Source organism: Schistocerca americana, chromosome 4, assembly GCF_021461395.2.
Source record: "Schistocerca americana isolate TAMUIC-IGC-003095 chromosome 4, iqSchAmer2.1, whole genome shotgun sequence".
NCBI classification, from domain to species: domain Eukaryota; kingdom Metazoa; phylum Arthropoda; class Insecta; order Orthoptera; family Acrididae; genus Schistocerca; species Schistocerca americana.
In genome coordinates, this window is record NC_060122.1 from 98,188,129 (window position 1) to 98,215,449 (window position 27,321).

Sequence of the window (27,321 nt, forward strand, 5' to 3'; positions counted from 1 at the left end):
ACAGCAGAGTGCGGGCCTATCAGAGAAAAATGCAGTACAAAATTCAAGTACACGGCGACGTTGTCAACACGGGGACAGTACAGCGCATGTTCGTGAAGCGGAATAACCTGTTCGGCGTACACTGCCGTTGACGCTTTAGGTCGCTTGAGGCAAGACAGTTCCCAAGGTAGAGTCGCGAAGTTCGGTGTGGGAAAAGTAGGGTCATCCTTTTTCCATGCCACACTCTGCATTTCGTGATTGGCTGAAACAGAGACAGGTGATATTTTAAACCGTATGAGTCGTTTAAAACACTTGTGTAGCATAAGAAGTATTACGTATATTCGCAAGTTTCGTGTTAATTAATGACACAGAGCCGTGCTATCGCCATACTTTCCAAGTTCAGAAGGAAGGGGCACCTTATAGCTTCCTTCGCAACGTAGAGATGCAGTAAAAGGAAGAATCTGACTGATGAAAATCAGCAGCCTACAAGAAGTACCGGATTGTCTGTAGTAAGTACAATTTTCAAGCAACCAGTTAAATTGTAAGAGTTATGAGTCACTGAAGACTGCATCACTCAGGGAAGACCTGTATGAACAAGTCTGTGATGAAAAATGCTGCATGATGTTGTGAAGTTAAATTCTCGACGTACCGATGTTTTCACTTGCAGACGGTTGATTGAAACATACAAACGATATAACATGTAACTGAATGTGCAAAACAAATTCTCGATTCGATTTGTAATTAGTATAATATTCTTTTTCTCATTCAATTACTTCAGTTTTTAGTGCATCATTACAGGAAACAGAAAACTGAGACAAGACAAGAAAAGTGTAAGAGAAATGCAAATGTGATGGGAATAGAATGGACGAATTTGTTTTCAATTTCTCAGTATTTTCTACGTATCAGCAAAAATGCCGAACGTTAATACTAATTTTAATGTAAGTATAAACGAATTTACAGATGAAATGTAACGAAACACAACGAAAATAAAATGTCAAAGAATGACTGTCAATTAAGAGACGTTAGTTGTTTAAAAACTTCCGTAAAATTGAAGTTGAAACTGTTTCAGAATTCCGGTGTTTGTCCTCTGAATTTTACATGTAGAAAGTACGATTTGCAATCTAACATTGTTTCCCTTTTCTGTTCTTGAGGATTCCCGATGATCAGTTGAAAATTACGGACATTTACAGCAACACTACATGTTTGAGGTTGCTGTTGTGAAAGGAACTACGAAATCTATCACTGTTGCTGTTAACGAATGTCACAGTGACGTAAACTGAAGTATGACTTATTCATAAAATATATTCGTTTGACACATTACACTTCCATTTTTTGATAATGAAAATTCAAACCATTCAGTTTGAAGCTTGCGCTCTGCCTTAGCATTGCCTAAGGTAACTAAGAGCGCTCCTTTAATTAAAAGGGGTGAACAAACTGCAGCGCTCAAGGTATAAATAGCAGGGCGACAGGCTCAATGTGGCCCCACGGCCGAGTCGACCATACTTTCTCTATATAGATCTTTGCGCAGTCGGCGTATACGGCGGCCTCTGGCGCTGCCTGCCAACGATATACACTATGTGATCAAAAGTAGCCGGACACCTGGCTGAAAATGATTTACAAGTTCGTGGCGCCCTCCATCGGTAATTCTGGAATTCAGTATGGTGTTGGGCCACTATTAGCCTTGATGACAGCTTCCACTCTAGCAGGCATGCGTTCAGTCAGGTGCTGGAAGGTTTCTTAGGGAATGGCAGCCCATTCTTCACGGAGCGCTGCACTGAGGAGAGGTATCGATTTCGGTCGGTGAGGCCTGGCACGAAGTCGGCGTTCCAAAACATCCCAAAGGTGTTCTATAGTACTCTGGTCAGGACTCCCCCCCCCCCCCCCCCCCCTCAGGTGCTCAGCGCTCTTTGGCGAGTACATGCTTCGCGACCACGCGGCAATAGCCCTCACAGCACCGCTTCTTTTTCTGTGCTGCTTGTCTCCTCTTCTCCTGTCCTTTTCCCCTCTCTTGGGGAGATGTCTCGTGCCTCCATGGGCTCTTGAAGCTCATTTGCGTTGGTTTGCTTGGACTGCTGTTTACCTGCACTGCTCTTCTTCTGTACTGCCCTTTCCCTGTACTGCTCTTTCCTCGTTTTGCTATTCCCAATTTTGCTCTTTCCTCGTTTTGCTCTTTCCCTGTTCAGTTTTTTCCCTGTTCCTTTCTTTCCTTGTTCCTTTCTTTCCTTGTTCTGTTCTCTATTTCCTCTGCTGCGGTGTTTGGGACTATTCTTTGTTTCTTCCTTTCCTTCTTATCTTTTCTTCTCCTCCCTGTGTATGCCTGACGGCCACCTACGCGTTTGACGCGTAGCAGGAGACTGGGTAATGGGTAATTCCCAGCCCCAGGTTGGCATGTAGGGCCTACACGTACCCCTTGGTACAGGCCAGGCCGAGGGAGGAGTGATTGTCTGTTACCTTCCTTCTCCGCCGATTGGTCCCTCCGTCTGTCGTTCGGGAGGTGTGATCTAAGGTGATGACAATCAGCTGAGGTGGGGGACGGGGGACCGGCTCCCCTTTGGAGGGCCCCCCAGCAGGAAGGAGCGCTCCATTGGAGATGCTGGCAATCATGGGGGACTTCTTCCCAATGACTGATTATCCTTCTCTTTCTCCGAGTGTTTCACATAAAAGAAAGTGGAATGAGGCTCGTGCCTCGATGTCTCTTCCTGTTGCGCCTCACGCTTAGACGAAAACCAGACTTTTGCTACTGTAAAGCCCTTTGTTATACAGAAAGGCGTGGATGCCATCGTCGGCCCTGTGAAGTCATGCTCTCGTCTCTGCAATGGAACGCTGCTTTGGGAAACTGATAGTGCTCTCCAGGCCCAGAAACTACTCAAGGCCCAAACTCTCCACGAATATCCTATAAAAGTGGAGGCTCACATGACACTTAACTCATCCCACGGTGTTATCTACACCTGGCTATTGGATGATTTGACGGAGAACGAAATAACTAATTACCTGTCGGATCAGGGCGTTACTGCTGTTCATCGAGCTATGAAGAAGGAAGCTGCCGATTTGGTACCCACTCGCACATCGTTCCTGACTTTCGACCGGTTAACGCTTCCTACCAAGATAAAGGCAGGCTATTAAGTCACCTCCTTGCGCCCTTACATTCCCTTCCGTTGAGGTGTTATAAATGCCATCAGTTCTACCACACCAGCACGTCACGTAAAAACGCAGCCAGATGTGTCACTTGTAGCAGGGATGCACACGAGGACGCCTGTCCACCTCCTCCCCCCTGCTGCGTTAATTGTCATGGAGAACATGCTGCTTCTTCTCGTTCTTGTCCCGTCTATCAAGACGCGTAGGCTGTTCAGGAGATAAGGGTGAAGGAGGAGGTACCTATTCCTCTTGCCTGGAAAACCGTTGGCGAGCCGTAAACCGAATGTCCCTTCGTCTGGAAGCTACAGCACCGTGTTAGCCTATCCCCATCCCACGAAAAACATGGCTATGAAAACTTGTGACTTACAGTTCAGTTCGATGGTGGCAACGTCGCCTCACCTTCAAGCTGACACTCTGTCTCCTGCTTTCTGGGCTGTAGATTCTGCTTCCAGTTCTTCACTCTCACCGGCGAAGACGGTTGCCACGCAGCCAGCGAACCGTCAATTCACAAAAGATTATTCCCGGGAAGATTTCTTGCGTACCTGGAGTTCGCAGCTGTCTGGCTCTTCTGCCAGTCGCCAAAAGTCAAAACAATCATCCAAAGGCAATCGGTCTTCCCCCTCTCTGACTCGTGGGCCCTCTTCGACTCATCGGTCCTTTCCAACTGACCGACACCGGGAAGCTCCGTTGATCCCACTGAGTTGATGGACGAAGATCCTCCACCTGTGGATTCCAGTGACCGCCCTCCCTCGACGGCTCGCCCTAAGCGGCCGTGCAGGTGACTGGTTCCTCCTCATTCTCCCGTGTTCCTAAATTTTATGGTCCTTTTACGATGGAATATCCGTGGCCTTCGGTCTAACAGGGCGGACCTCCAGCCGCTCCTGAGATCACAATGTCCGCTTGTAGTCTGTCTCCAGGAAACCAAGCTACTTCCTCAAGACCCTTTTGCTTTTTCCCATTTTACTTCGCTACAGATGGACCTTCCCCTTACGGCAGGGATTCCTGCTTATGGTGGGGTCATGCTGCTTCTACGAGATGATGTCTGTCATCGTCCTATCCCCTTGCACACCCACCTGCAAGCAGTTTCTGCCCGTGTTTTCCTTCCCGAATTTACCTTTCCCCTCTGCACCATTTACGGGGTGCATTCAAGTTCTAAGGCCTCCGATTTTTTTTCTAATTAACTACTCACCCGAAATCGATGAAACTGGCGTTACTTCTCGACGTAATCGCCCTGCACACGTACACATTTTTCACAACGCTGACGCCATGATTCCATGGCAGCGGCGAAGGCTTCTTTAGGAGTTTGTTTTGACCACTGGAAAATCGCTGAGGCAATAGCAGCACGGCTGGTGAATGTGCGGCCACGGAGAGTGTCTTTCATTGTTGGAAAAAGCCAAAAGTCACTAGGAGCCAGGTCAGGTGAGTAGGGAGCATGAGGAATCACTTCAAAGTTGTTATCACGAAGAAACTGTTCCGTAACGTTAGCTCGATGTGCGGGTGCGTTGTCTTGGAGAAACAGCACACGCGCAGCCCTTCCCGGATGTTTCTGTTGCAGTGCAGGAAGGAATTTGTTCTCCAAAACATTTTCGTAGAATGTTCCTGTTACCGTAGTGCCCTTTGGAACGCAATGGGTAAGGATTACGCCCTCGCTGTCCCAGAACATGGACACCATTTTTTCAGCACTGGCAGTTACCCGAAATTTTTTTGGTGGCGGTGAATCTGTGTGCTTCCATTGAGCTGACTGGCGCTTTGTTTCTGGATTGAAAAATGGCATCCACGTCTCATCCATTGTCACAACCGACGAAAAGAAAGTCCCATTCATGCTGTCGTTGCGCGTCAACATTGCTTGGCAACATGCCACACAGGCAGCCGTGTGGTCGTTCGTCAGCATTCGTGGCACCCACCTGGATGACACTTTTGGCATTTTCAGGTCGTCATGCAGGATTGTGTGCACAGAACCCACAGAAACGCCAACTCTGGAGGCGATCTGTTCAACAGTCATTCGGCGATCCCCCAAAACAATTCTCTCCACTTTCTCGATCATGTCGTCAGACCGGCTTGTGCGAGCCCGAGGTTGTTTTGGTTTGTTGTCACACGATGTTCTGCCTTCATTAAACTGTCGCACCCACGAACGCACTTTCGACACATCCATAACTCCATCACCACATGCCTCCTTCAAGTGTCGATGAATTTCAATTGGTTTCACACCACGCAAATTCAGAAAACGAATGATTGCACGCTGTTCAAGTAAGGAAAACGTCGCTATTTTAAGTATTTAAAACAGTTCTCATTCTCGCTGGCAGTAAAATACCATCTGCCGTACGGTGCTGCCATCTCTGGGACGTATTGACAATGAACGCTGCCTCATTTTAAAACAATGCGCATGTTTCTATCTCTTTCCAGTCCGAAGAAAAAAAATCGGAGGCCTTAGAACTTGAATACACCTCGTATATCCCTTCGTCTTCTGCTGTCACTAGGGCGGACCTGATGCAGCTTGTTGCTCAGCTTCCTCCACCCTTTGTGCTCCTCTGTGACACCAATGTCCATCATTCTCTTTGGGGCTCGCCTGTCGCCTGCCCTAGAGGTTCTCTTTTGGTGGATCTTCTCAATCGTCTTAATCTTGTGTACCTTAACACCGGCGAAGCCACGTTTCTCTCTGATTCCACGCACACTTATTCCCACTTAGACCTCTCGATCTGCTCTGCCCAGCTTGCTCGACGCCTCGAGTGGTGTGCTCTTTCCGATACTTGCTCGAGTGACCACTTCCCTTGTGTGACTCGCCTGTACAATCATACCCCGCCACAGCGGTCTGCTCATTGGAAATTCTCTCTTGCTGACTGGAGGCTATATTCCTCCTTGGAAGTCGTTGACGAACGGCCGTTTCCCAGCTGTCATGATCAGGTCGAGCACCTCGTGGACGTTATCCTCTCGCCTGCCGAATACTCTATACCTCGTACTGCTTCTTCTCCCCGTCGGCTGCCGGTCCCTCGGTGGACTGTGGAGCGTGGCAATGCGGTTCGTGCCCGACGACATGCACTTCGTGTCTTTCACCGTCACCCTACGTTAGCGAAATGCATCCGCTACAAGCAACTACGTGCGCAGTGCCGTCGCACTATTAAAGAAAGCAAGAAAGCATGCCGGGTTTCCTTCACCAGCTCGTTCAACAGATTTACTCCGTCCTCTCTCGTTTGGGGTGGCGTGCGCCGGCTTTCCGGGACTACCGCCCACTCCCCAATCCCTGGTCTGACTGTGGCGGCAAACGTCATAGTCGACCCTGTAGATGTTTCCATCACTTTGCGCCAGTACTTTGCGGAGGTTTCAAGCTTCACCCACTACCATACTGTCTTCCTTCCTCGGAAACAGGCGCAGGAGGCTCGTGCAATCTCTTTTCTCTCTTTGAATCGAGAATGCTACAATACTCCTTTTACTATGAGGGAGCTCGAGCATGCTCTCTCCTCATCCAGGTCTTCTGCTCCTGGGCTTGATACAATCCACGTCCTCATGCTGCAGAATCTTCCTCTTGTGGGAAAACGCTTTCTCCTCGGTACCTACAACCGTATTTGGACTGACCGTGTATTTCCCACACTTTGGCGTGAAGCTATTATTGTTCCCCTACCTAAGCCTGGTAAAGATAAATCTCTTCCTTCCAGCTATCGTCCAATTTTCCTTACCAACAGCGTTTGTAAGGTTATGGAACGCATGATCAATGGTCGATTAGTGTGGTGGCTGGAGACACAACATCTTCTCACTAATGCTCAGTGTGGGTTCCGAAAGCACCACTCAGCGGTTCATCATCTCGTCACCCTGTCGACGTTCATCACGAATAATTTTCTGCAGAAGCGACAAACAGTGACCGTACTCTGATTTGGAGAAAGCCTATGATACCTGTTGGCGGACAGGCATTCTACATACTATGCGTACATGGGGCCTTCGTGGTCGTCTTCCCACTTTCATCCAGGAATTTTTAACAGACCGAGTTTTCCAGGTACGTGTGGGGTCCTCCTCATCCCACACCTTTTCATAGGAGAACAGGGTGCCTCAGGGCTCTGTACTGAGTGTCATCCTCTTCGCTATATCCAGCAACCCAATTATGGACTGCCTTCCAGCTGGCATTTCCGGCTCTCTTTTCGTTGACAACTTTGCTGTTTATTGCAGCTCCCAGCGGACGTGTCTCCTGCAACGCTGTCTTCAGCGTTGTCTGGACCGTCTCTATCCGTGGAGTGTCACAAATGGTTTCCGCTTTTCTGCTATAAAATCCGTTTGCGTCAACTTCTGGCGGTACAAGGAGTTTCTTCCACCGTCCTTGCGACTGGGCCAAAATGCTTTCCCGTTCGTGGATGCAACGAAGTTCTTAGGGCTTACGTTCGATAGGAAACTCAGTTGGTCTGCCCACGTGTCCTACCTGGCTGCACGCTGCACCGAGTCCCTCAATGTCCTTCGTCTATTGAGTGGTACCTCTGGGGGAGCTGACTGGACTGTCCTCCTCCGCCTCTATCGATCTCTTGTCCGCTCCAAGTTGGATTATGGATGCATTGTCTACTCCTCTGCATGGCTGTCTGCCATACGGTCTAAATACAATACACCATTTGGGGATCCGTCTCGCCACTGGTGCCTTCCGTACAAACCTAGTTGAGAGTCTCTACGCAGAAGCCGGTGAACTACCACTGTCACACCGGCACGACATCCTACTCAGTAGGTATGCGTATCGGCTTTCTTCCATGCCAAGCCACCCAACCTTCGACCCTTCTTTTGATGACATTCTTGACCGCCAGTACGAGATGTACGTTTCTTCTCTGCGACCTCCCGGCGTCTGCTTTTGTCACCTGCTTCAGCAGCTTCAGTTCACACTTCCTGCCACTTTCCGAATGGGGGAGAGTCCTTCACCACCTTTGCTTCAGGCACAGGTTTGTGTTCATTTTGACTTCAGCTCGTTCCCAAAGGATTCAACTCCCGAGCTGAGCTATCGCTGCAAATTTCTCGAACTTCGCTCACAACTTGTTGATAGCATATTTTTGTACACTGATGGTTCCAAGTCACCCCACGGTGTTGGCTGTGCTTTTGTTGTTGGGGATGATAACTTTCAATACTGGCTTCTCGACCGGTGCACAATTTTTACTGCAGAACTTTTTGCCCTCTATCAGGCTGTTCCCTACGTCTGGAGGCACCAGCTCACTCGCTGTGTGACCTGGACTGCCTTCAGAGTCTGGATGATCCAGATCCAGTCCACAACATCGTTCGACGGATCCAGGACTGCCTCCACGGGGGAGCCCAAGTGATGGTCATATGGGTTCCTTGCCATGTTGGTGTGCCTGGGAATGACGCTGCTGATGCTGCAGCCAAGGCCGCTGTCCATCTCGGTCAGCCCGCCGCTTACTCTCTTCCCTCGCAAGATAATCGTACTTTTCTCTATTGGTGCCCCCTTCATGGGAACAAACTCAGAGAAGTCAAACCTCTCCCAACAGTCTCGTCGACTTCCTACTGGCAGTCTCACCGTGAGGAAGTAATGTCAGCTCGGTTGCGAATAGAGCACTGCCGCTTTGGTCACCACCACTTGTTAAGTGGCGACCCTGCCCCCTGATGTCCTTTCTGTAGCCAGCCATTAAGAGTCAGACATTTCCTGATCCTCTGCCCCTATTTGAGCCACTTACGTCTCAGGGTCGGGGTGCTGCCTGCTTTTCCGGACATTTTAGCCGATGACGTGCGAGCTGTGGCTCGCGTTTTAAGTTGTTTAAAAAGCAGTAATATGACAAAAGATATTTGATTTCTACCTGGTGACTCCGGTGTCTTGTCGACGTCTTTTAGACACTCTTCCGTAACGTCTTGACGTTTTAGATTTGTTTTTTCTTCCTTTCTTTGTTGGACCTGGAAACGGTTTTTTACCTTAGCGGTCCCAGCACTCTATGGTTCTATACTGGGCGCTTATGGCCTTAGATGTTTTGCGCCCTAAACACCCCCCCCCCCCCCCCCCCACACACACACACACACACAGAGAACAGAGAAAGAAAGGTCAGGACTCTGTGCAGGCGAGTCCATTACAGGGATATTGTGTAACCACTCCGCCACAGGCCGTGAATTACGAACAGGTGCTCGATCGTGTTGAAAGATGCAGTCGCCATCCCCGAATTGGTGTTCAACAGTGGGAAGCAAGAAGGTCCTTAAAACATCAACATCAATGTAGGCCTGTGCTGTGATACTGCCACGCAAAACAACAAAGGCTGCAAGCCCCCTCCATGAAAAACACGACCACACCATAACACTACCACCTTCGAATTTTACTGTTGGCACTACAGATGCTGGCAGATGACGTTCACCGGGCATTCACGATACCCTCACCCTGCAATTGGATCGCCACATTGTGTACCGTGATTCGTCACTCCACACAACGTTTTTCCACTGTTCAATCAATGTCTACGCTGCTTACACCAAGCGAGGTGTCGTTTGGCATTCACCAGCACGGTGTATGGCCTATGAGCAGCCGCTCGACTATGAAATCCAAGTTTTCTCATCTCCCGCCTAACTGTCATAGTACTTGCAGTGGATCCTGATGCACTTTGGAATTCCTATGTGATGGTCTGGATAGATGTCTGCCTGTTGCACATCATGACCCTGTTCAACTGTCGGCGGTTACTGTCAGTCAACAGACGAGGTCGGCCTGTAGCTTTTGTGTTGTAGTGCCCCTTCACGTTTCCACTTCACTATCACATCGGAAACAGTGGACCTGGGGTTGTGTAGGAGCGTGGAAATCTCGCGTACAGACATGACAAGTGACTCCCAATCACCTGAACACGTTCGAAGTGCGCGAGCTCCTCGGAGGGCCCTATTCTGTTCCTTCCCACTTCTAATGACCACCGAGGTCGCTGATATGGTGTACCTGGCAATAGGTGGCAGCACGATGCACATAATATGAAAAACTTATGTTTCTGGGAGTGTCCGGATACTTTTGATCACATAGTGTACCTTGCGCTGGTCATATCGCAATGCTGAGCCAGCGTCTTGGGCGTCACTGGATGAGAACACACTAGTGGGCGACATCATCTTTGAGGCAGAGCTCGGGCGGGTTGCTTATCCCGCATCCGGAAATGCACCCCGCCTCGACCACACTGAGCGAACGGAAGCATGTGAACGCTGACTCCACTGAAACGTTTCTCAGACGACTTTAAAGATACTATTCAGTAGCAATGTTCAGAGCCATTTGAACAACAACAACAACAGTAGCAATGTTGATTCTCCTGCCTCCCATTACCTCATTCGTCAGCTTCATTCTTTTGACAGTCATAATTATTGTAGTACTTGGCTTCAAATGGCTCTGAGCACTATGGGACTTAACAGGTCACCAGTCCCCTAGAACTTAGAACTAGTTAAACCTAACTAACCTAAGGAGAACACACACATCCATGCCCGAGGCAGGATTCGACCCTGCGACCGTAGCGGTCGTGCGGTTCCAGATTGTAGCGCGTAGAACCGCTCGGCCACTCCGGCCGGCTATTGTAGTACTTCTATATTAAGTAAGCTACTACGCAAAATTGGAATAGTTTGTCATGAAAGATAGTTTGCATTTGGTGTGTATTAGACTATACATTGTTATGTACGAAGTGGAGCTAACATACTAAATATGTTACGAGAATGTGTGGCCGGAACATTGCTGCAATCTGGCTGCCATACACAGAAATATTACAGTACTGGCGAGCAATATTGCTGATTGAGCTAGTTGTTCCACATCGTTGCCAAAAGTGATCGAAAATGTTCCATACGGCTGGGCGACGTCTGTAAATGCTTCGGTCTCTTTCTCACCCGTGAGTCTTTGTCGCGCTGAAATTGTTGCAGTGCAAAGTCGTGTATCCTGAACGATGAAACAAAATCATTTCTATGTTCGAAGTTTGTACCCGTACGTAGAGGCACTCGATTTGTTTGTTGTCTATAGGAATTTGGAACTGGGCAAACCACAGCAGCATGAACTTCATAAACGCGATCTATGACGACAACTGTGGAACACGTAACGTATACAAAATGTGTAATCTGAAAAAGGGTGTTCTCAGTGTTACCCTCATATTAGATCTGCTGTAGTGAGCCATGATTACAGTCTACCTAGAATCTTATGACCCCTAAACTTCAAGCATCATAATGTGTTTTACTGCCTATGGAGTAAGCAATCTGCCGACTGCCCCCTTTTTTTTTTTTTAAAAAAAAAAAGAAAATTACAGTCCTTGCATACATTACTTTCGCGTCGCTTAAATCTGGTCGTAGGTGTACTGCATTTATAAAATTTAGAATTACCTCACCGTGTTTGTGAACCACATTAAAATATCAACATAAACATTTTATTGTTATTTCAGACTACCTTAATTCCGTCAGTCTTTTCACTTAAGCCTTGAAAATTCTGCAACCAAGAGACATATCGATTAGAGACGCACTTAAAAACAGGCGCATCAAACTTTCTTATGAAACACCAGTAGCTAAAAGCTGCAGGGTTTTCGCGCATTGTGGTTGTAACTGAAATGAAATGAAATGTCGTGTGGCTAGGGCCTCCCGTCGGGTAGACCGTTCGCCTGGTGCAGGTCTTTCGATTTGACGCCATTTCGGCGACTTGCGCGTCGATTGGGATGAAATTATACGATTAGGAGAACACAACACCCAGTCCCTGAGCGGAGAAAATCTCCGACCCAGCCGGAAATCGAACCCGGGACCTTAGGATCGACATTCCGTCACGCTGACTTTTTTTTTTTTTTTAATTATCTGCTCGGGGCGGACGTCGCAAGACACCCGTTTCAGTTCGTCGTTGTTCCATTAACTCAGTTTTTTTATTACAGAGGGCAGCTAACCCTCTGACCCAACACGCTGTGCTACCGTGCCGGCTGTCATTCAGCTGCCGGGGCCGGATGGTTGTAACTGATATAGTATTTCATGTTTGCAACTGGCCTTAACAATTATCAGACGATTTGCTTTTATGATATATTCGAAGTCTGTTTCAATCCTCTGAAAGAGGGATGTATCATGCATCAGTTCACGAGTTAAGATTTCAGAAGCTGTTCGCTCACATTTTTATGTAAGCGAACAGCTTCTGAAACCTTAACTCGTGAACTGATGCACAATGGCCGATTTCCCATTGTCTTGCTAATTATCTTCATTTGTCGATTGGAATTGCACAAGAGTCACGCTGATCTCCACCAGCTCGCTTACGTCCATTTCGCAGCCGTACTGTGGCCATATAAAGACTGGCGGTCCTGAAATATATCGCTGCAAACATTGCAGTGGCAACAGTACCAGCCAATGTTGCCGAAAATGTGGTTGCCCTTCGTGTGAACAGAAATTTTGCCGAACGACTGTGCCGGGCTATATTGTTGGCAATACGCAGTTTGTATGGCCCGTGCGCACGTACAGTAACATTCCACTCGCGCATAAAAGTAGGCAACTTTCAGGCCAGTTTATCTGTAAAAGAAGTACCGTAATACCTGAAATAGGGGATGGTACTTGATATGTTAGTCTGGTATCTCTGGCATCTTTTGGACGCTATTTCGTATACGCAGCACTTCGAATTGCCAGAAAGCAGTCGACATACTACGCAACTTACGCCACACTTGGAAACAGTATTCAGTAAGTTGTTGGTTTATAATTAAAATAGGAAACATATTGTCGAAAGTTATATCAAGTAAATAAAAAGTGGAATACGAACATGTAAAACGAATAAAATCTACAACACCATATTAAGTAACTAAATTTACTACCGCAGACGTTAGTGTATGCACTGGATACGCGTTGCTATAGAAGGAGTAAGGTGAGTAGACGAACTGGCAGCATTCTGAAAGCCGACATTGTGAATCCAATTTTGGAAGACCGAACACATCCGGGACTCACCTGGCGATAAAAACGTGAATGTGTACAAATAATAACATATAAGTAGACACCGTATTCAAGGACGAAAAGGATATCCTATTCAGAACACGAGAATACTGCAACGATTTGTAAATTACACGCATGTGGGTGTCCAGAACATGAGAATACTGTAACGACTTGTAAATTACACAGATGTGAGTCACAGCTCTCAGATTCGTAAAAATTACATTATCTTTGAAACTGCTAAATTTTCTAATATTTGGCATGTAACACGATGTATTACAGCACATACACACGCCAATTATATGCAGCGAACAGAAGGTAACATGTGAAGGTGGGCCAAAAGGATCCTCCTCGGTTTTCAAGTTAGACGTAAAATCGTAGAATTTTAAAACGGTTTTCTTCGATATACTGAGTCTCGCACGGCTAAGCGTTTTTAGGGTCGAGCTGAATAATAGCAGTTAAACATTTGATAATGACTGAACTCGTTGTACGCAAATTCTCTGAAAGTAACCTCTCCTTGCTACTGTACTTCTCGAAAGATCCGCATCCAGGAAGATCAACCACCGTGAAAAATAGAGCACTACTTGTATGCGAATGGTTACGAGCGGATTGTGACTGCAACTGTCCGCGCATTCGACCTCTCCTGTAGTGCGCACTCAGACGCAATGCAACGCCGCTCCCGTCTTCTTCTGCTGTCCCGGCGGCGCATGCGCAGTGGGAACCCCGCGGTGTAACGGTTCGCTGTACGTTCATTCAATGCTGCTGCGTAGTGCTGCCGGGCTGCGTCGACGCGCGCACCAGTCGACAACGCCCATCGAATCGCGCCGCCATCGATTCACGAGAGCAGCAGCGGACGAAAGGTCACGCCAGGCTCTCTGCTCGTCTGGACCCGCCCCGCTGGCGCGTAACTGTTTGCGAAAGGACACTTTGCCGAGGTCAGGTCCGATCGGAACGCGCATTGCTCGGCGGCCGACGATATGAAAGTCTGCCAATAACTCTGCGAGAGCAGCCGGAATAAAACCACTGATCTAGACTTCGAACATAGGCAACATAAATCTACATTATAAACTAAAGTCATCCCGCCGCGCTTTTCTGTATGTGATCTCAAGAACTACTGTAGGGATTTTGATAGGCTTTTCACTGATAGGATTCAGGAGGAAAGCTGGCTGAACTATGATCATGTTGCCTCCTGAGAACTTTCGTGGCATGCGCCACTTAAATTGTTCAGGTGAAACTAGAACTAGCGACCTGAGCTGGATTTTCACGCGTAGAACATCTGTCGCCTGTTTCCAATATGTAGTGACAACATAAATCTTCCTCGCGAATCAGTAAATATCTGAGAGAAAACCGTATCAAAATTTAGCCTTCGCTTATAAACAGAAAAACGCGATGGTGGACTTTTATATATGTAGATTGTGGTCAAACCTCCCTGCTCACTGGAGTTGTGGTGCCTGTTTAGTGCTTTTCCCGCCAGATGCCGCATCCTCTCCAGCTCACGAGCTCATAGCTCCCATTATTGCCAAGGTGTGTCACTACAAACGCCTGTCAAATACTATTTATTACTACAAAGAATAAATTATATGCACAAACTATCCTCGAGAATCAGACTATCTATTAACGAAAACCGTATCAAAATCTCTTCAATAGTTTTGACATTAGACATATACAGAGAAAAAAAAGTGGTGGGGAACTGTGATTTATAATACGATAACTAATACACGATAACTAATACAACACACTTTTTGAATCGACCAATTTCGGTTGAAAATTACGGAATTTGTTGTCGGACATGATGAAACATTCCCGCTTCAGCCCCTAGCGCTTCATGAAGAGCCGATGGGTAGCGGCGCTTTACGTAGCCCTCAAAATGCTCTCTGTAACAGACGTGCGTTCCAAGCAGAGAGCTGTCACTGAGTTTCTTTTGGCGCAAAACCAGAGCATCACAGATATTCACGGGCGTCTGCAGAATGTCTACGGAGAACTGGCAGTGAACAAAAGCACGGTGGGTCGTTGGACGAAGCGTCTATCATCCATTATCACGAACTCCTCCTCCTCCATGACAACGCAACGCCTCATACAGGTCTGCACAGCCAAGAGGAGTACACAAAACTTCTTTGGACTATTCTTCCTAATCCATCCTACAACCTAGATCTCGCACCTTCCTGCTTCCATCAGTTTGGTCTCTGCGTTTTCTTTATTTTGATGCAAAAGGCTTTTATGAGTTCTGCCAAATCAATTTGGTTAGTTGCAGGCAAATTAATTTCTGGCTCTGGTGTGAGCCCGTTCGTCCTGTTTTGCATTTCCTCTGAAGTATTCCCCATTGCATTTTCGGAACCGTCCGACGTGTTAATATTCGAAATCAAATTATCCCCTTGGTCCATGTTGCTTAAGTTGTTGGACCGCCTACTTTTAGCTTGGTTACGTGTCTGCATTAGTTCAATTTATACCTGGTACGCAACACACTAATCAGAATATATGTATCCCCCAAAAATTACGACAGTCACACGAAAGGTACCCAACCTAGTACGCACTTCTTCACACGCAAAACAAATTTATATCTTTGATCAAAGTCAGTGCAATTTACAAGCGAGAAAAAAAAACACATACACATAAAACACACAAATATAGAAAACAAGACAAGACAAACAACACAATGCCGCTCAACAACGCCTTGAACCTTTTGAAAGTCTGCTCAGAAACAACGCAGATGTTGTTTGAGCGTTGCAGGGAAAAAAAAAATTAAGATTATACAACGCTCGCAATCTAACGTTTCAGAGATTCCAGGGTCTAGCGGAATCACAGAACAGGGTAGCCATGTGTAATGTTGTTGCATTAATTTGTTCTGCTAGCGGTGCTGGTATTCAAGACCATAAAAGTGGGTTACAAGCTGAGAGGTATCTGAGGAAGCTAACCTTGCATTACTGCGCAACTGTTTCACCAGGTATCCAGTCTAGCTTACCAAATTCCCAACCAGACTAACATTAATTATAATCTTTTAGTACTCATCTTACGATAACCAGTGATATATATATAAAAAGAGAATTTAAATAAAAAGAAATAAATCAGTTTATATTTGGACATTTATTTTTGTAGTGTCACCGCCAGACACCACACTTGCTAGGTGGGGTAGCCTTTAAATCGGCCGCGGTCCGTTAGTATACGTCGGACCCGCGTGTCGTCGCTATCAGTGATTGCAGACCGAGCGCCGCCACACGGCAGGTCTAGAGAGACTTCCTAGCACTCGCCTCAATTGTATAACCGACTTTGCTAGCGATGGTTCACTGACAAAATACGTTCTCATTTGCCGAGACGATAGTTAGCATAGCCTTCAGCTACGTCATTTGCTACGACCTAGCAAGGCGCCATTATCAGTTGCTATTGATATTGTAAATAATGTACAGAGAAGAGCTACGTTCAACATTAATGGATTAAAGTTAAGTATTCCACCATGTGCGTCCGTTTTTCTAAGTTCTAATTTCCTTGTCCTGTTCCAGACCTCACGCCAGCCTGCGTGAGCTTAAACGCGTGCCTTTCGGCTTCCTCTATAAGGGTTGGCTCTCCTGCCAATCCACAACAATTTTAGCATTGATCATTGTTCCGTTAAAATTTCAGCATATCAAACTTGATTCATAACTAAACTGGTGCCTTATTTAGGATTGTGAAAATGTGAGTTTGTAATCTTACAAATCACATCAAATAGGGAGCCAAGATTGGGAGACTACATACAACACTGAATTCATAAAATAACACACGAAGAACGTTGAAACATATGCAAGAGGAAATTAACCACAACCAACTGATTCAATTTTCACCCAAAGAAGTTACGTTCGTAGCGCAATCCTGTCTGTCATGGAATTACCACACAGTGGTATACTAAATTCATACTAACTCTGTGTGAAATCTTCCCGAAAAGAATAGCTGAGGGCTACTTTGATGCTTACACCAAATGCTTCACGTGGTCAACTTGATTTACACAAAGAGTGTAACTCCACAATAATTTTGATAATTAAAATAAATTAGATCGAAAAGCAATTTACAAAAGAAAAACCTCGAACTGGTTACTATCGTCTTACTATTAACCTGATGGGTCAAACAATTGTATAAGCACGTGGTACTGGTCTCACAAAGTACACCCCACATGGGTTGAACATAAAGAAAAGTTGCTATATTGAAAAATATTGTCAAGACGAGACGTTATAATCTCACGCACATTCGCATTTAAGATTGATGATCTTAGTTAGCGTTACTGATCAACATGTGGTTCCACTTTGCTCACAAAGTAGTAACAAAGCAACTACCAGAAGATATTCTGAACTTCACACTCGAATTACACTGCGTTTAGAGCTAAACCTGAAATAAAGGTGATTAAATTTTCAGTTAGGCTGAACTTAAGAAATCCATTGTCCTACGGACTTAGCAGAGACGCGCTTAGCCGGAGATCTTACCACTTCAGACGCTCGCCACGGACAGACTGCCGTGGGCCCCTACCGAGGCTACCTCACAGATACAAACGGAAGTGACCAGAGAGGCAGCTTCCTATACCAACATGACAAGACACGGACAGGACCATACCAAGAATAGAAACCTCTTTGCTTTTAGAAAGCGTAGCTACCTGTTCCGACGTTGGTCCTACTGTTCTCTAGCAGACAGGTTTGTCTGCTACCATCAAGCATGCAACTAGAAATACATTCGCTCATTCATCCTCTCACACAGAAGGGAAGGGGGATGACAGTATCTTATCGTATACAGTATATAAAAGAAAGCGGATATAGGTTCCGTATGAGACTGTGTGACATGAATTACATAAAACTGTGTTTTAAAGTGTAGTAGTGTGACAGATCGTTCTTGTTTATGTGTAAAAGTAACACGTTCCACTACTCAGTCTCCTCCCAGATAGTCAGAAACACCACAGTAAATTTAGAAGAGGAGTTTATGCCGTAAATGACAACAGATTTAAGAAATTAACATGAAAGGAATCCAACAGATACCTTTCAAAGGTCTGCACACCCAAGAGGAGCACACAAAACTTCTTTGGACTGTTCTTCCTAATCCACCCTACAACCCAGATCTCGCACCTTCCTACTTCCCTCAGTTTGGTCCAGTGAAGGATGGACTCCATAGTAGGTCGATGACGGGGAGGTTATTGATACAGCAAGACGTTCGTATCGACGTCGGCCAGTAGAGTGGTAGCACGCGGCAATACAGACCCCTCCCCCTCACTAGGGTGGCGTGAGGCCGACGCATTGAACGGAGATTATACGGAAAAAAGTGGTTTTGTAGCCAAAACAGAGGGGTATAATGTGGTGTATTGAAATTCTGAATAAAACCAACCCTTTTTCAGAAAAAAGTTGCATTATTTCCTGAACGCCCGTCGTATACAAACCTCCCTCGTGAAGCAGTCTATTTATTAGTTAAAACTACGAGGGGAAATCAATTATTATCCGCAATTTAGTTATATTTTTATTTATTTTGGTAGTACTGTTGTTTTACGTTGATGACGCATGTTTTGTTTGTTTGTTGTTATATCTTTGCAATTTTCAAGCTCCTTGGTTAGTTTCGCTATCGTTGCCGTGCTGTTACTCATGGCTGCTCCCCTGTCTGTTTGCACCGAAGAATATCCGTTTTTTGTGGCCGGAAAGCTTATCAGGGGCCAAAATTCATCGAAGACTTTCGGTTCAGTACGGGAACAGTGTTTTGCCACAACGGAGTGTCTACGAATGGATTGAAAAATTCACACGATGAAGGAGCCACCGTTTACAAGTGAAGAAACCAGTGTGCGTTCACGTGATATGATTCTCTTAGACATACGATTAACTACTGAAGAAGTGGCACATCGTCTGCAAATTAGTCACGGTTCTGCTTACGAAATCATCCAAAACAGACTTGTGTTTCATAAAGTTTGTGCAAGATGGGTCTCAAAACAACTCACACAGTTGCATAAACAAACGCGCTTGGACATCTGCAAAAAACATTTGGATCGCTATGGTAACGAAGGGGACAATTTCTTTTTAGACAGGACCATCACTGGAGACGAAACGTGGGCCCATCATTACGAGCCGGAGAGTAAACGGCAGAGTATGGAGTGGAAATATCCAAATTCTCCTGAAGGAAAAAGTTCAAGACTCAACTGTCCGCAGGAAAACTGATGCTTACGATTTTTTGGGACGCCCTAGGTCCAGTACTGGAACATTATGGGGAAAGGGGCACATAAATAAACAGTGCACGTTACAGTGAGATACTTTTTGCCTAGCTAAAGCCTGAAGTTCGAATCAAACGTCGAGGATTGCTGTCAAAAAGTGTTGCGTTGTTGCACGACAATGCCCGTCAGCATACTGCTGACCACACTGCTGAAACGCTCCAGAAATTCAAATCTGAAGTACTGGATCATCCTCCATATAATCCAAATCTTCCACCTTCTATCACTTGTTTGGTCAACTCAAACAGGCATTAAGGGGCCGTCGATTTGCCTCAGACGAAGAAGTGAAAGGAGCGGTGCATTCCTGGTTCGCAGCTCAACAGAGAACCTTCTTTTATGAGGGCATCAGGAAGCTTGTACAACGATGGACCAAGTGCGTCGAAACGCAAGGTGACCATGTCGAAAAATGATGTTCTTGTAAGTTCCCTATTTGATACTTTGTGGATAATAATTGACTTACCCTCGTATATCAAGATTTAGCAGTCATTTGCAGACAGAAAAAAAAAAACGCGATGGTAGACTTTAATTTATGATACGTGTAGTTGCGGTGGCTGCTTACTGTTTCTCTGGCAGATACCGCCTCCTCTTCAGCTGACGACTTCATACACTATATGACCAAAAGTATCCGGACACCCCCAGGTGCATTGTGCTGCCACCTACTGCCAGGTACTCCATATCAGCGACCTCAATCAGTCATTAGAAGTGGGAGAGAGCAGAATAGGGCGCTCCGAGGAACTCGCGCACTTCGAACGTAGTCAGCTTATTGGTGTCACTTGTGTCATACGTCTGTACCCGAGATTTCCACACTCCTCAACAACCCCAGGTCCACTGTTTCCGATGCGATAGTGAAGTGTAAACATGAAGGGACAGGAACAGCACAAAAGCGTACACGCCGACCTCGTCTGTTGACTGACAGGAACCACCGACAGTTGAACAGGACCGTAATGTGTAATAGGCAGACATCTATGGAGACTATCACACAGGAATTCCAAACTGCATCCGGATCCACTGCAAGCACTATGACAGTTAGGCGGGAGGTGAGAAAACTTGGATTTCATGGTCGAGCGGCTGTTCATAAGCCACACGCCACACCAGCAAATGCCAAATGACGCCTCGCTTGGTATAAGGAGAGTAAACATTGGACGATTGAACAGTGGAAAAACGTGTGGAGTGGCGTTCCGATGGCAGGTTGTGGGTATGGCGAATGCCCTGTGAACGTCATCTGTCAGCGTGTATAGTGCCAACAGTAAAATTCGAACGCGGTGGTCTTATGGTGTGATCGATTTTTCATGGAGGGGGCTTGCATCTTTTGTTGTTTTGCGTGGCACCTAGGAGCGCAGAACAGGAGTAGGTGGCACACCGCGCCTACTGCACGTCCGCCACGGCGTTCGGGGTCACAGCACCAACTTACCACACCTGAAGATGGGCTTATTATAAGAGCCCGAAGCCGATCGTGTGATGATAAAAGAACTTTAGAACTGAAGCCGTATTTTCAGCCCCTGGTTAGAGCATGTAATTAAAAACCAAATAACAATTTATATTTCCTTTATACTGCCTATTACTTACATAATGCGTAACTAACACGTCCCGGAAATTGTCGAACTTTTGTTAAACATGTTTCACTTCAAACTTCATTTTTCAGAATCTACTTGTCGGCCTTCTGATTGTAATATTCTAGTTTTTTTATTCAAACCATTTTATTTGAATAAATATGATAAAAGTACGATATGTACAAAGAATGTCGCCTAAAATTTCTACACAGGTGAAATCTATGTATATGAGCTTCACATACCTCAATTCAAACACTCTTTTTTCCACTTTTGGAACATCAGTATCCTTTTTCTAAAAATAACTTGCTTGAAAAATAATTGATGACAAAACCTTTCGATTTCTGGAATATACTTTTGTAAATCGAATTATATTAAACAACTAGTATTACATTCTTGTAACCTTGATGCTCTGGTACCTAAAAGTGTACACTTTAGTCAAAATTAATGCGCTGATTATAAAATTATCGAAATTTAAAAGTTCTTGGTTGGAGGAAATTCTCGTGGGAAATGCGATATTATAAATAGGAGCATTGCACATTAATTCTAGTAGTGTGTGTAGCATTTCACTTGTAAGGATACTATAACTTACTACTTGAAACAAACCATATCACTCCTATTAACATTTTTTCCGTTTGTCTCATTTCCCAGTAGAAGTTGTATCGTGAACAGATGAGCTGACATTAATAAACGACGAAAAAGGCGAAGAAACCCGACCTCAGACAACGAGCAGGAAACATTTGTACCTAAAATGCACTTCTTTGGCGTTTAATTGTGTTGCTTACTGTTTGGGATGGAATATCATACATACCAGTCTGAAATGCTAAATGAGGTAACGATTTCCTTGGACGTTCTTCCAAGGCGACACCTAATTCGTTTAGTTCTTCTCTCTCTCGCTCTCTCTCTCTCCCTCCCCTTCTTCCCCCTGTCCCTCTTCCCCACCCCCACCCCCCGCTAAAACCAATATGGCATCTGCAATGCTATCAGAGCGCTAGAAGCGAACCAGTGGGGGGTATCCGTTCCTGCGCAAATGAAATGCAGTGCTTGCTATGTACGTGGAGCACCTTGCACTTGTAAAAGCCGCTTTGCGGAGGAATGAAGCAAAGCAACTACAATAACTTTAGTGGAAATTGCAACATCCAGCAGGAAACTCTTGAATGAATGCAAGCTGTCAGAATGCACCAGTGTGTTACACCAGTTTTCACCAGCGGCAATATACTGAGTTTTGGAAGTCACTGTCGGCTGTGAGGGCTCTGAATATGTTTAATGGTCTCACGATTTTACTGTCGAGCTCCTTTCCTATTGGGTCACAAGGTGTCAAGTAAAGGAATTCCAGAAAGGTTTATGTCAAAATAAGCTAAGTCATCACAAAAAGTTAACTGATTTCTTCTAGTTATATTCGCACATCAATTTTACAAAAGTCTCGTGTGACTGAACAATCAATTGCTATCATTCACTTAGAAGTAGAATTAAATAACACATCAAACATGCATTATTCATGGAATAATTGAGCTCTATTTCAAATTTTTAGAAATTGCCAAAAAAGAAAGAAAAAAATAATAGTAAGATGAGCGCTCTTCGTTTTGTAACTTCACGAGGATACCAACGTTAGGCTCATGAATTAAGGGAGCATAAACGTAGAACTTCCACTTGGCTTAATGAATGGCATTTCTCTTTAAATGTGGGAAGATGCGAACTAATATCCACAACATATAGAAAAAAACCCGAAAGTATTCCATTACAGGGCTAGAGGAGAACATCTTGCGCAAATCAGATCTTTAAGTACGAAAGGGTGATACTAAGAAGCTATATCAAGTGGTCGATCACTTAAAAGCAATTATGGGAAAAATCGACCAGTTTAAACCAATACTGATATTTTGGTTCTGAATGACCAGTATTTTTCGGTATTTGTTTGCTCTCGGTTGTAACAGGTCTTCTTACTTTTTGCTAATAACCGGGAAAAAAACCGAAATATCAATTAGCCATAGCAGCAGAACCTTTTTTAATGAACGAAAAGTTAGCATTGCTTTGAAATATTGCTTTATTATAGAAAACGGGAAAAATGATCTTTGCTTAACAATGTCGAAAGAAGCAAGCAATAAACACATGGAATAAGAACTGCTGAGACAATAATGTACGTGTTAGCATGAGGCATGCCTATTACGTTGTACGTGTTTACATACACTGTGCAAGACTTTCCCCACCTGGTCTATATGGCAGTTTCTCATTGTCGTCGTCGAACATCAGAATTACAGAATGGCATCATACCTTGTCTGGAAGTATGTTACGAAGTGCGTTATCAATGAAGTACAACGCAACAGTTGCTTTAAAAGACTGAAAACGGGAGCCATAACAAACTTGCGACATCATACAAGGAGAAGAATTTAAAACTTAACATATCGTTCACAGTTCACAATAAAAATAGGAAGCCGTTGCTCTGCTGCCTCTGTCTACACAACATGCCTCTATCTGCCTGTAGCCCTTGAAAACGGACAAATGAACACAAAAACTACAATTCGTCAACCTCAGTTTTCACTCTTTAGGACCGATTATCCATAACAACCAAATAGTGGCATGATCCTCGATTAGAACATGAAGGTTTGAGCAGAGTTTCTAAAAACTACAATCAATAGAATACTGGTGACTTTTTGTAGTAGTCATCCAGCCACTTATCACTTTTCGAGAAAAGCAGGGAACAGTTGACGGAATAAGTTCTCTTTTATTTGCCTATTTAATTTGATATTTTGATTCAATGTATCTTAAAACTGAGGGAGGCGAAATTGTTATCTCTTTATTCGGTTTCTACAGTACGTTTAACACAGGAAATAATAGGAATAAAATATCGAGAATCGGTTATTTCAGAAACCGATTATTTTGAGCGGTTTTAATAGCTCGGTTAAACTGGCGTTGAAAACACCGATGTAATCGGAAACCTGTTGTTTCAGCGGTAACCGCAGTCCCTACTTCAAATCACTATTAGTAAAACCGAAAGGATACTTAGATTATATGAAATATAAATAAAGCTGCTATTACTCACTTACGAAATATTTCTTTATTTTCATAAACTAGGTTCCGATCGAGGTAAATAGCAGAAATTCATTTTTCGATACAACTTCTCATATACCAGAAAAGCTGACACATCTTGCCAGAGTGAAACAACATACGGTGTCCAGCATTACGCTACGAGTATGAATATTTAAATTCCTGCGTGCCTCAACTGAAGATGAGTTAGAAAACAGTGGGAAACGGTATTTATGAGGGTGAATCAAATGAAAACCTTAAATATTTTTAAAAAATATTATTTATTGTACAGAAGTGGTACAAAGCTGTATCACTTTTCAACATAATCTCCCCCACGCTCAATGCAAGTCCTCCAGCGCTTACAAAGTGCATAAATTCCTTTAGAAAAAAATTCTATTGGTAGTCTGCGCAACCACTCATGCACTGCGTGGCGTACCTCTTCATCAGAACGGAACTTCTTTCCTCCCATTGCGTCTTTGAGTGGTCCAAACATACGGAAATCACTTGGGGCAAGGTCTGGTGAGTATGGTGGATGAGGAAGACACTCAAAATCCAGGTCTGTGATTGTTGCAACTGTTGTACGGGCAGTGTGGGGCCTTGCTTTGTCGTATTGCAAAAGGACACCTGCTGACAGCAATCCACGTCGCTTTGATGTGATTGTAGGCCGCAGATGATTTTTTTGGAGATCTGTGTATGATGCACTGGTGACAGTGGTCCCTCTAGGCACGTAATGCTCCAAAATGACGCCTTTTTTGTCCCAAAAGAGATTCAGCATAACCTTCCCTGCTGATGGTTCTCTTCGAAACTTCTTTGGTTTTGGTGATGCGGAATGGCGCCATTCCTTGCTCGCTCTCTTCGTTTCCGGTTGGTGGAAGTGAACCCAGGTTTCGTTCCCAGTAACGATTCCTGCAAGGAAGCCATCACCTTCTCGTTCTAAGCGCCGAAGAAGCTCTTCACAAGCATCAGCTCATTTCAGGAGCCAGCTGCCGTGGCACCCATCTTGCGGACACTTTGTGAAACTGGAGCACTTCTTGCAAAATGTGGTGTGCTGACCCATGACTAATCTGTAAACATGCTGCAATGTCATTCAGTGTCACTCGGCGGTTTTCCTTCACTATGGCTTCAACTGCTGCAATGTTTTGTGGAGTCACAACTCGTTGTTCCTGACCTGGACGAGGAGCATCTGCCACTGAAGTCACACCATTTGCGAACTTCCTACTCCATTCGTAGACTAGCTGCTGTGACAAACATGCGTCACCGTAGTGAACCTTCACTCGTCGATGAATTTCAATAGGTTTCACACCTTCACTACGCAAAAAGCGAATAACAGAACGGTGTTCTTACCTGGTGCAAGTCGCAAGTGGGGGCGGCCATCTTTATAATGATACTGCGACGGTATGTGTGCATCTGCACTATGCTGCCACCTACAGGCCATTATGCACGCTGTTTGTAGCACGCTTACCAACTTACAGGATAACTGCACGAAATTTCGATTTTTTTATTACAAATTTAAGGTTTTCATTTGACTCACCCTCGTATATTCTGTTTAATATACTGGTGTGCAAAGTAAATTTCGCATGACGTCTCACTGCCATGAAACATAGCTCGATGAAACTTGGACCGAACATAGAAGGAATTGCATCAGTATAGTGCAGAAGGTAACAAAGAAATACGCAGTGAGGCAAACAGAAGTGATACTTTTATTCAAAGACAATAATTACACATAGGTCACTGCGATTCAAGATGGTCCCCTGGACATTACAGAAGGCGGGACGTGGTTGTCAATAGAGTGCGTGATCACCAGACAGCGATGCATGCTCTGCAATGCGCTCCCATTTGACCACAAGACTACTAAGGAGTTCTTATGGCAGGTGATCTGTGAGTAGCTCGCAATTAATTTAGCGTGTCTTGATTTCGGGCGTTATTCACTGGCGCCACTACTGACAGCGCGAATCCATTGTAGCTTGTCGCTGACTATCTCTCGCAGACCGAGTCCTAAAACAGGCATTTAGCAGCTTTGGTGGGGCACCAAGAGCGAACCAACGAGTGACAGTGGACTGGAGAGTATCATGGGCTGAGTTCTGGACACATTGGATCAGTCAGCCGTTAGGTGTGTTTATGTTAAGACTTGGTATAGCTGCTGAAGACGGAGTTACAACATCGAACTGAGTACGGCATCCATCTATCTGCTCCCGCTGATTTGTCTGGCTTTGATATTCCATGCTATGTGAGACTTGGTGTTAGATTCTTCCAGGATAGTCAAATATCTGCGTTTATAGTCAGTACTCCCACCTCTACTGCCTGCACTTCGTGGCTTACTGAAATATTTTTCTCCTTTTTTTCTATTTTTTTTTGAGAGTAATTACACTACTGACCATTAAAATTGCTACACCACGATGCTGACGCGTTACAGATGCGAAATTTAACCGACATGAAGAAGATGCTGTCATATGCAAATGATTAGCTTTTCAGAGCATTCACACAAGGTTGGCGCCGGTGGCGACACCTACAACGTGCTGACATGAGGAAAGTTTCCAACCGATTTCTCATACACAAACAGCAGTTGACTGGCGTTGCCTGGTGAAACGTTGTTGTGATGCCTCGTGTAAGGAGGAGAAATGCGTACTATCACGTTTCCGACTTTGATAAAGGTCGGATTGTAGCCTATCGCGATTGGGGTTTATCGTATCGCGGCATTGCTGCTCGTGTTGGTCGAGATCCAACGACTGTTAGCAGAATATGGAATCGGTGGGTTCAGGAGGGTAATACGGAACGCCGTGCTGGATCCCGACGGCCTCGTATCACTAGCAGTCGAGAAGACAGGTATCTTATCCGCATGGCTGTAACGGATCGTGCAGCCACGTCTCGATCCCTGAGTCAACAGATGGGGACGTTTGCAAGACAACAACCATCTGCACGAACAGTTCGACGACGTTTGCAGCAGCAATGGACTATAAGGTTGGAGACCATGGCTGCGTTTACCCTTGACGCTGCATCACAGACAGGAGCGCCTGCGATGGTTTACTCAACGACGAACCTGGGTGCACGAATGGCAAGACGTCATTGCTGTTTACAGCATCATGTTGGTCGCATCCGTGTTTGGCGACATCACGGTGAAAGCACATTGGAAGCGTGTATTCGTCACCGCCATACTGGCGTATCACCCGGCGTGATGGTACGGGGTGCCATTGGTTACACGTCTCGGTCACCTCTTGTTCGCAGTGACGGCAATTTGAACAGTGGACGTTACATTTCAGATGTGTTACGACCCGTGGCTCTAACCTTGATTCGATCCCTGCGAAACCCTACAATGCACGACCGCATGTTGCAGGTCCTGTGCGGGCCTTTCTGGATACAGGAAATGTTCGACTGCTGCCCTGGCCTGCACATTCTCCAGATCTCTCACCAATTGAAAACATCTGGTCAATGGTGGCCGAGCAACTGGCTCGTCACAATACGCCAGTCGCTACACTTGATGAACTGTGGTATCGTGTTGAAGCTGCATGGGCAGCTGTACCTGTACACGCTATCCAATCTCTGTTTGACTCAATGCCCAGGCGTGTCAAGGGCGTTATTACGACCAGAGGTGGTTGTTGTGGGTACTGATTT